Source organism: Colossoma macropomum, unplaced genomic scaffold (assembly GCF_904425465.1).
Source record: "Colossoma macropomum unplaced genomic scaffold, Colossoma_macropomum, whole genome shotgun sequence".
Taxonomy (NCBI): Eukaryota; Metazoa; Chordata; class Actinopteri; order Characiformes; family Serrasalmidae; genus Colossoma; species Colossoma macropomum.
Window position 1 is genome coordinate 5,392,252 of NW_023494807.1, and position 10,074 is coordinate 5,402,325.

The following is a 10,074-nucleotide window of genomic DNA, read 5'->3' on the forward strand; positions in this document are numbered from 1 at the left end:
TACTGCACCATTTAAGGTGGAATGGAAAATTTGATAAAGAACCTGGCAGATAAGATGCTAACCTCAGCTTTGTTTGTGTAGAAATGGAAAGATTCTGAGTGGCAATACTGGAAGTCGCAAGTTATGCAGTGTGTGTAACTACACCCATAGGGTCCATGACCACTTGTAGCGCAAGGCCCCCTGAGCATGCTAAAGCACCCCTGAGTATGATGACCTAGCTCATTTACATGGAGATTAATTTTATTTTCCTGCTGTGCCTATTTGAACATGTTGCTTCTATGTGCCTGCAGTGCCTCGCTGTAAACCAGCAAATCAGAGCAGAGCTCATCAAATTATTCATGAGCCCACCAAAAACGTGAAAATGTTTTATTCTAGGACCAAATCAGAGTGTCGGAAATGAGCATGTAAAACCATGTCTGGCCATTTCTTTTTTTTGCCCAGACCCACATACCTTCTGTGTAGACATCAAAGAACAATTTAAAATACTAAATAAATAAATACATTCTATGTCACTTTTAATGTTTGTAATATAGTGGTTGGCAATATGGCAAAATGTCTTATCATAACAATTCAGGAAGATTTTTTCGATATATTCTGTCACAGTATTTTTTCTGACGTCTAATAAATTAGAACAGACAAAGTAAGCCCACGTTTTAAAAATTCTGTGAAACACTAAATCCAATAAACAGGACTAATTATGATCTCTTTAATCATGATCATAATCTAACATGCAGTTGATAGAATAATAATAACAGACAATATCCACAATATGCTCAAAAAAGCATACTGCCACATACTGTGATGCAATTGATCACAATAATGAGAAACACTGTCATATTGCACAGCTCTACTCTAAAGTATTTTAAGGCCTGGCTATCCTGCATATTCACACTTAGCAAAGTGTGAACTCTCTGGGTGCGGCTGAGTGTAAAAGCATCTGCTGAAAGCAACTGACCAAAACAAACCTTATCGCAGCGAGAGGGATATCACTGGCAACAGTAAGTGCTCCCATTTTATAGTCACTCCACAAATATTGGCACCCCTGATTAAGGCTGTAAAAACATTCTTTATTGCTTATCATTTTGATCTTTCATTCAAAATATGAACAAAATCTAAATTTGTTTGAAGTAAAATGATGGAAAAAGGCTAAAGCTTATCATAAATTTCTTATCATGATTTTTATCAAATCTGTGTGTGCCACAAATATTGGCACGCCTTCATTTAATACTTTGTGCAGGCTTCCTTTGCAAAGGTAACAGCTCTGAGATTTCTATTATAATGCTTAATGAGACTGGAGAACACATGGCAAAAGATCTGAGACCGTTCCTCCATACAGGACCTCTCCAGATCCTTTAGATTTCGAGGTTCACACTGTGGACTCTCCTCTTCAGCTCATTCCCCAGGTTTTTATGGGATTTAGGTCAGAGGACTGTGATGACCATGGCAAAACCTTGATTCTGTGGTCAGCAAACCATTTTTCTGTTGGTTTTGAGGTGTGCGTTGGATCGCTGTCCTTCTGGAAAATCCAAACAATGGCCCAGTTTAACCTTTCTGGCTGAGTCAGTCAGGTTTCCATTTTATTTCTGCTGGTACTCGATGGAGTCTGTGATACCATGTATCTGAATAAACTGTCCAGAGCTTTTGGTAGAAAAACACCCTCACAGCATCACAGATCCACCACCATTGTCCTTTCCCCACAGTGGGGATGAGGTGCTTTTCTGCATGGCTATCTTTGTGTCTACACCAAACTCACCACTGGTGTTTCTTGGTAAAAAGCTTGTTTTTGGTCTCATCTGACCACAGAACATGGTCCTACTGGAAGTTCCAGTTTGGCAAACTGTAGGAGTTTGTTTGTTGGTCCTCGACAACAGAGGCTTTTTCCTGGCAACCCACCCAAACAACTTGTGGTTATATAGGTAGTGTTTGATTGTAGTTTGGGAAACCCAAATGTTAAGAGCTATTTTGTCCTTTCAACAAAATCAAACCACCTTGGGAGCCGCAACATTTTATGTCCATTTTGTTGGTTTTACCACCTTGGCAGAAAATATGTCTTAATGTGTGCTAGCTAATGTCCTAGTGTAGACTAAAAAAAATTACTATAAACAAAAACGCAGACTTGCGAAAAAACTCTGCTTTAAGGTTTAGCTCAGCTATAGCAGCTTTTCTTGCATCTCCAGCAGGAAACTTTTCCTCAAAAGTGGAACAGTTTTTTGTAAAATGTCTCTCAACGTTCAACTTTTTACGAAGTTGAGGTCAGCTTTCAGTCAGCAGCTTCTTGTTTTTGTTATTTTCCCGTTCCACCTTAAATGCAGTTACATGTATCTCCTGCACCATTTAGGGTGGAACGGGAAAATTCGAATAAGAAGCTGGCGAATGAGAAGCTGAGTTCAGATCCTCAAATCCACATATGTTTAGTGTTTGACAGTTTCTTGTTGCAGATTAAACATGTCAGGAAACCAGCTGCAGTGATTATAAATGCAAATACGTCCATTCATCTCCAAATTATCAATATTCATCTTAAATCTTTCTCTTTGCCTTTTTTGTTAGCTACTAGCTAGGTGAGACTCTTGTCTGTGTTGCTATGTGATCATTTTATGTCAAAATGACCAATATAATTGGTCTTTTTAAGTAAAAGAGTTTGATGTTTCTATTATAATGCTTAATGAGACTGGAGAACACATGGCAAAGGATCTGAGACCGTTCCTCCATACAGAACCTCTCCAGATCCTTTAGATTTCGAGGTTCACACTGTGGACTCTCCTCTTCAGCTCATTCCCCAGGTTTTTATGGGATTTAGGTCAGAGGACTGTGATGACCATGGCAAAACCTTGATTCCGTGGTCAGCAAACCATTTTTCTGTTGGTTTTGAGGTGTGCGTTGGATCACTGTCCTTCAGGAAAATCCAAACAATGGCCCAGTTTAACCTTTCTGGCTGAGTCAGTCAGGTTTCCATTTTATTTCTGCTGGTACTCGATGGAGTCTGTGATACCATGTATCTGAATAAACTGTCCAGAGCTTTTGGTAGAAAAACACCCTCACAGCATCACAGATCCACCACCATTGTCCTTTCCCCACAGTGGGGATGAGGTGCTTTTCTGCATGGCTATCTTTGTGTCTACACCAAACTCACCACTGGTGTTTCTTGGTAAAAAGCTTGTTTTTGGTCTCATCTGACCACAGAACATGGTCCTACTGGAAGTTCCAGTTTGGCAAACTGTAGGAATTTGTTTGTTGGTCCTCGACAACAGAGGCTTTCTCCTGGCAACCCGCCCAAACAACTTGTGGTTATATAGGTAGTGTTTGAGTGTAGTTTGGGAGACGTTCTGAACCCAAGACCTAATTTCTGCAACTCTCCATCTGTGATCCTTGGAGATTCTATGTCCACTTGAACCATCTTCCTCACTGTGTGTGGGGTCAATACAAACATACGTCCTCTTCTCACCAGATTCCCATCTCCAGTTGTTTTAAGCTTCTAAATTATTGTCTCATAATGGAACTCTATTTTCTTGTAGCCATTTCTGAGTTTGTCCTGCTCAACAACCTTTTGTCACACATCATAGCTGTTTTCTCTGGTCTTTGTCATAATGGTGGATGACTGAAGGATTTTGGCCTGTATTTAGTTGCATATATATTCCCCAGTGAATCAGAAAGCCATGCCTGACCATTTATCTGCTCCTAATTGCTCAGGTGAACTTTAAAATAACAAACTTCAGAATATTTTTTAGAGTTAATTTAGCTCATGATTACCAGGGGTGCCAATGCTTGTAGAAGGTACCGTACTACCTATGCTGCTTTTCGGAAGACGCTGTTAAAAAAAAGGCATATAGAGATATGTAGATATGAGCGTAAACAGGAAATCTAAAATTAAGAGCAAGAACTAGTCTTTCTGCTTTCTCTCTAACAAAGCAGGTTGACCAACTTTCGGACTCAGCTTCAAACATGGCCAAAGACCTTGGCGTAGTAGCCTAGGCCTGCACCCTTAAAGGAATATTCTATCGTTTTTAACTCAATCTCTATTCGCTGCATCTGTAGCATAACAGTAGATTACCACATATAATTCCTTCAAAGCATTTCCCAATACTTAGAAAGCAGTTGCCCATTGGGTTCTATTATACATTTCACCAGTGTTAAACTTTCTTCTAAGTGTGGTACAGAGCAAAAGTTAGAGACCACCCTTCATGTATGTAATTTCCAGTCAGAACAGTCAATAAGAGCAAGTTACTCCTTTTCAAGAGGTTTTTCTGAAAAGAATAGATATAAGAAAATGTACTCACATAAACGAGTCTGAAAGGATGTGAAACTGTCAAGAAGAGAATTTGCAAATTTGCTAAAAGGAAAGTGATTGTGTTCTCAGAACAATGGACTAGACTCAACATCACTGAATGTATTTGGAATTAAACTGAACTGAAAAGTGGTATTACAATTATTTGTTGAGGCCTCTGTGTACATGTTCGGTTTAATTTATGCTTAATTTTTTTTACTGATGCTGAAAAATTGATAATTTGTACTTAATGGATGTTCTGACTGGAAATTTAAGTGGGGTCTCTGACTTTTGCATAGTACTGTGATGAATTACTGTCCATGACAATCATACTATACAGATGCAGATTAAGACTAGCTTGAGAAAGGCTGGCATATATATATATATATATATATATATATATATATATATATATATATATATATATATATATATATAAATATAAAATGATGTCTAAAAAGTTAAGGACCTTTTGACCATTCAAAACCAAACAGCAGAAGAAACTCAGGCTTTCCTCCAGACTGCACTCTGTATCACTGAAAGCTCAATAGTAGTAACCTCCATTCAAGCAACTATAAGGAAATTGTATGGAAGTGTCATATTGGCTTAACAATGATTGGCTATGAGAGGGCAGGGTGTTGATAGCTCGATGGCTGACTAACCCATAGTTCTTCACCAATCTTCTCTGGGAAATGTAATCTCAGAGTGTGGCAGACTAGAAGACATAATAACACCCATTGGTCTCCTTTTTATTAAATAGCTTTAACAGCAGCCACCATGGTGGAGGCAGCACCTATGGAGAAAAATAGAATATTAGAATCTGAAATAATATAATAAAAATATAAAAATACTGTAAGATTAATACTCACACCATGCATACAGTACCATGCAAAAGTCACTTTATATATTCTCAAGTGAAAACAGTCATTAAGTACAAGTTATTCATTTTTCAGGAGATATTTCTGAGATTAGATATAACATGACCTACTTGCATAAGGAAGGGGGAAGAGTTTGTAAAACTCAAATGAGACTCTTAACAACCACCGGAAACAGCACTTAAAGCTTTCATCTTTGAGAGAGAGGAGAAAATCAAGCTGCTGCAGATCTGAAAACATCCACAGGTATTTCTGTCCATCCTTCTACTGTGAGAAGACAACTCAGCGCTATGGGTCAGAAAGAATGAGTAGCTGTCAAGAAGGCATCCCTGAAAAAAGGAAAGATTTACACTACAACACCAAAACTGGACATTTGAGAATAAGATTTTATAGACTGATGAGTCTACATTTCTAATTTGGATTACTCGGATAGTGTAAAGCAGAAAATGTAACCAACTTCTAAGACTGAACTTTGGAGGTGTGGCTGCAGATTTCTTTGAAAAACAGAAAGTAAGTCTCCTGAAAAGAATGGAAGAATGGTAAAAAAAATGGTGCCATTTTCTTCAGAATATGTGTTTTCTGACATTGTACTTAATTACATTTATCACATTTATATATATATATATATATATATATATATATATATATATATATATATATATATTTCACATTACAGAAAAGATCATATCAGACAATCTGAGTTATAATCATTTATCAGCATTAGCAACATAACAAGATGCAGCTTTATTTCTGATCATCTTCAAGTGGTAGCAATTAAGTGCTTAACCAAAGGAAGGAGGTCACCATCAGTGAAACCTTAAGATTGTGCAACACCAGGCACTTATGCTAACACCTGCTTTTTGTTTTCAGCAGGCTTCAACAGTATGATTTCACCATTTTGATACTACAGCTGGTTCTCTGGTTATGTCCCACTACATACTTTAATGGTGAGCTCTTATCTCACTGAAAGATTTTCTTAATTAAAATACATACAGTTCGGAGAAGAAGTAAGGCTCTATCACTTTTCTTGTTTCACTAGAAGTGTGACGAAATGGCAGAAGAACATGAAGCTGCTTTTGGTAAGTGATGAATGCTGTCTGTTTCTTTTGTGATTAGAATAAAGGCAAAAAGCAAGCATTAGCCCCAAAAACCCAGCATTAGCCCCTAGCACTGTCTACACCAGGGGGTCGACAACCCAAATGTTAAGAGTTAACCACCTTGGGAGCCACAACATTTTATGTCCATTTTGTTGGTTTTACCACCTTGGCGGAAAATATGTCTTAATGTGTGCTAGCTAATGTCCTAGTGTAGACAAAAAAAAAATTACTATAAACAAAAACGCAGACTTGCGAAAAAACTCTGCTTTACGGTTTAGCTCAGCTATAGCAGCTTTTCTTACATCTCCAGCAGGAAACATTTCCTCAAAAGTGGAACAGTTTTTTGTAAAATCTCTCTCAACGTTCGACTTTTTACGAAGTTGAGGTCAGCTTTCCAGGGTTTACATGATTTGCATATCATTGCATTCTATTTTTCATTTACATTTTGCACAGTGTCCCAACTTTTTTGGAAATGGGCTTGTACATTGATTTAATATTGTCTGAAGTACTACAAGGTGAAAAGCAATAGCTGGGCCTTTACTACATTTCGAGGCAAAATAATGTCATGTATGCATTGCATTTCATGTTTTCCGCTTTCTTGTTTGTTTTCAATCTAGCACAATCTAGCTCTAGAATCTAGCTTCTCCATACATAATGTCTGTTGTCAAGAAAGCTAACTAGAGAACACACCAAAATTAGCATGTGACATAAGCTGCCATCATGGCATACATTACACCATCTGCAATGACTGTGATGACAACTTGTGAAAGCATATGACATCTTCCATTACATGTTTATGGTATGGTTTTGTCAATGTTATATAGCAGTGATCTAGTAAAGTGTTACCCACCAGCCCAGGACTGGAGTTCGCCACCCCGACTGCCACTAGGGTCGTCGTCAACATGAACAAGTATTAAATTTTCATTTCTGTGATGTGCAGATTGTACTGGATGGCTTCGCTTCTTCCTGTTCTGCATCTGGCTTTTCGACATCGGGCTGATATTCACTGTTACACATCTGGAAATAGATCTGAATAGAAGAGTTAAGAAGTTGAAAAACAAAATGTCTCAAATCATGCAGACTAATGACAACAGTGAAAACACAGAGTAACACTGGATGGATTGGAAACATCAGAATCTGCCTCTATATCCTGGTTCTTTATACCTTCATTACTTTCACATAGCAATGCAGGAAAGCCTTGGTTTGCTTTAATATATGTATTGCCTCAAAATTAGTATGTGTATTTTAGAACCTTACAGTAATATTAAAAACTAAAAAGTTTATGAGGACTTCTGCATGACAAGAAACAGCGTGACCACTTATTCACATATCACAGCATAACACATAAGGAGATGCTTTATTAGTCATCTTAGGGTTTCCCAGGTGCACACCGGGAGCTGAAAACAAGTTTAATTGTTAGTATAAGCTTTCAAAGGACACTGTCATCTGCCATCTCACCATGACCTTATTATTAGAACATATTCAGAGAAGTGGGTGAACAGTCTGTCAGGGTTATTATTGGTGATGAAAGTGAAAAAGCATGCTCATTAGCTGCATTGAAAAAAATAGTTTTTAAAAACACGACTAAATCAAAACTGACGTGCAACATGAACTAAAGCTAAGGTAAAACTTTCTGACAAAAACTAATGGATGATTCCATCGAATTGAGTCAAAGTTAGACTTGAAAACACCTTTTGGATTTTTTATTGATGTGGGCTTTAGACTAAAATCCTTTTGCTTTGAGCAACTCTATACCTTAAATATGTTTATTTGGTTAAAATAAATAGCTGCACATTCCATTTTGTCACTACCAAAACAATCATAACACTACTGAATCTTTACCAAATGTTTCAGTAGTGACTGTTTGGGTAGTGGCAATTTAGTAGAACTCACACATGCTAACCACTTCATAACTAGCAAACACAGCTTTGAACAGTTGTACACAAAAAACATGGTATTTTTTATTAAAACACAAATTTACCTAATTGCAGAAAATATGTATTTTCAGTAGTTACAGTTCTGCAAAATAACTTTGGAGAAAAAAATGTTTTTGTGTTTTCAATACATAAATCACAGTCTAGAAGATGGATTGATGGTGGTGTTCAAATAAAGCTTATAACCTAAATAAGAATAGCCTCCTGTTGTTCTAATTTAACATTACTGAAATAACAGAAGTCATCATTCATAATTGAGAATCACTCTTTTCTACTAATTTCTGGCAAAATATTCTCAATAACACTTAAAACTAAAGACTAAACAAACATTCTTCCTTTTTGGGAAAAAATAAACCATTAATGCACTCCTAAAACTATTTTACTCTACCAGGTGAGGATAAAGTTACTAAGCACACCAAGAAGTGCATTTAGAATGTAAACTAGAACAATATGTTGATGTATTGATTTCTTTTTGTGGAATTATTACTTATTGTGAAAAGGCTGCTAGTATAATATAGATTGGAGAGTATTAGCATTTATGCTAGCCTCCACAGAATGGGTGTTTTTGATCATATTTTTATAGAAAAGGAAAAGCTTTGCTTGATTCTACACATGATTGTGTGTAATTGTAGACCTTTTTGTAGGTGTATGCACACAGTAGGCTATATCCTTTCATCCTCAGCCAGTAAGCTAAGCTAAACAGCAAGAAATTAGCCTAATTAGCCAAGGTCAATGTTTTAGAACGGCATAAAATGACCAAAATAACAATTGAATTGTCAATCAATAACAGTAATATGATGATTCCAGTTGTCTCAAGCAGGAAATAAACTAACTAACTAGAACCACACATTCTGTTTGTTGCCGCTTTGGTCAGTTCTTGTTTTTGAATGTACAGTGGAATAACACGGGTAACAGGCCTCTGTAAATAACATTACTGATGTATTATGTTTAATTGTTATATCTATATAAATACATATAGCAATTTTATAACAGGTGTTCATTTAATAAGGTACAACTTTATAATGGTCAATTAATGATTAATGATTAACCTATTCAAAGATAAGTTGAACAGTGTTTGTGACTGAAGCTCCAGTCATCCATTTCTCTATAATGAATATAATGAAATGAAAGTCACTTGCAAGTCAATTTGCTATTCTGATCCAAATTCTGATCCGGCTGGGTCTGCTCAGCATTTCTATCCATGCCACAAAGCACGGTAGGATGTTAACTGCTTAATCCTATCATGCAATACACCCATCTGGACGATCGACATGCATTTGCTATGTTTCTCTTCTTATGTATTCAGGGGTTTTCCTTCAATTTGTCACAAATTTGCCATCTGTACACAGTTATATCAAGCACTATAATAGACTTCATGGTATGCTGACTAATATTGGAATAATGAGCTGGACGTTCTCACAGTGTTATTGAGTGTTTTCCTGTTTCTTCTCCCGTTGTCTCAGGACAGTGAAAGTTTTGAGAAATGGAAAATGAAAAACGAAGAAACAAGCTGTAGTATGATTAACTGACCTTCTACTTATCACTGCATTTACTGACCTTCTGCTTATCATCATATTTCCTAATCTTGGAACCAAGCTAGAAACACTTTTTGGAATGACGGGTGTTTTGGCTTATCTTTTCGCTTTGAGAAAAGACCACTGTGGTGAATCAAATCAAATGAACTAAAACCATCTGACATACTTCAGCTCAAACACGTCAGTTATCCAGTTCTCACCTTGTTTTCATTTAAAGATTAAATTTATATATATATTTCTTTACACCAAATGAGGTCAGTCAGCTAAGACACGTTTGCTTCTTTTGTTTTGCCTTGAAGCTATGAAGCTAATGTAGCTAACAAGTACTGGGAGATTAGCCACAAGGTTAGCAGTGAGCTAATCTTGTAAATA

At 36.7% G+C, this 10,074-nt stretch overlaps 1 long non-coding RNA gene across 1 annotated transcript; it reads left to right on the forward strand.

Moving 5' to 3' along the window:
* The first annotated feature begins 968 nt into the window (after positions 1 to 968).
* LOC118796673 lies at positions 969 to 7,246 on the forward strand. Its single transcript, XR_005005905.1, has 4 exons — positions 969 to 998; positions 6,007 to 6,083; positions 6,176 to 6,215; positions 7,174 to 7,246. It is a non-coding gene; the product is annotated as an uncharacterized LOC118796673 (long non-coding RNA).
* Positions 7,247 to 10,074: the final 2,828 nt, after the last annotated feature.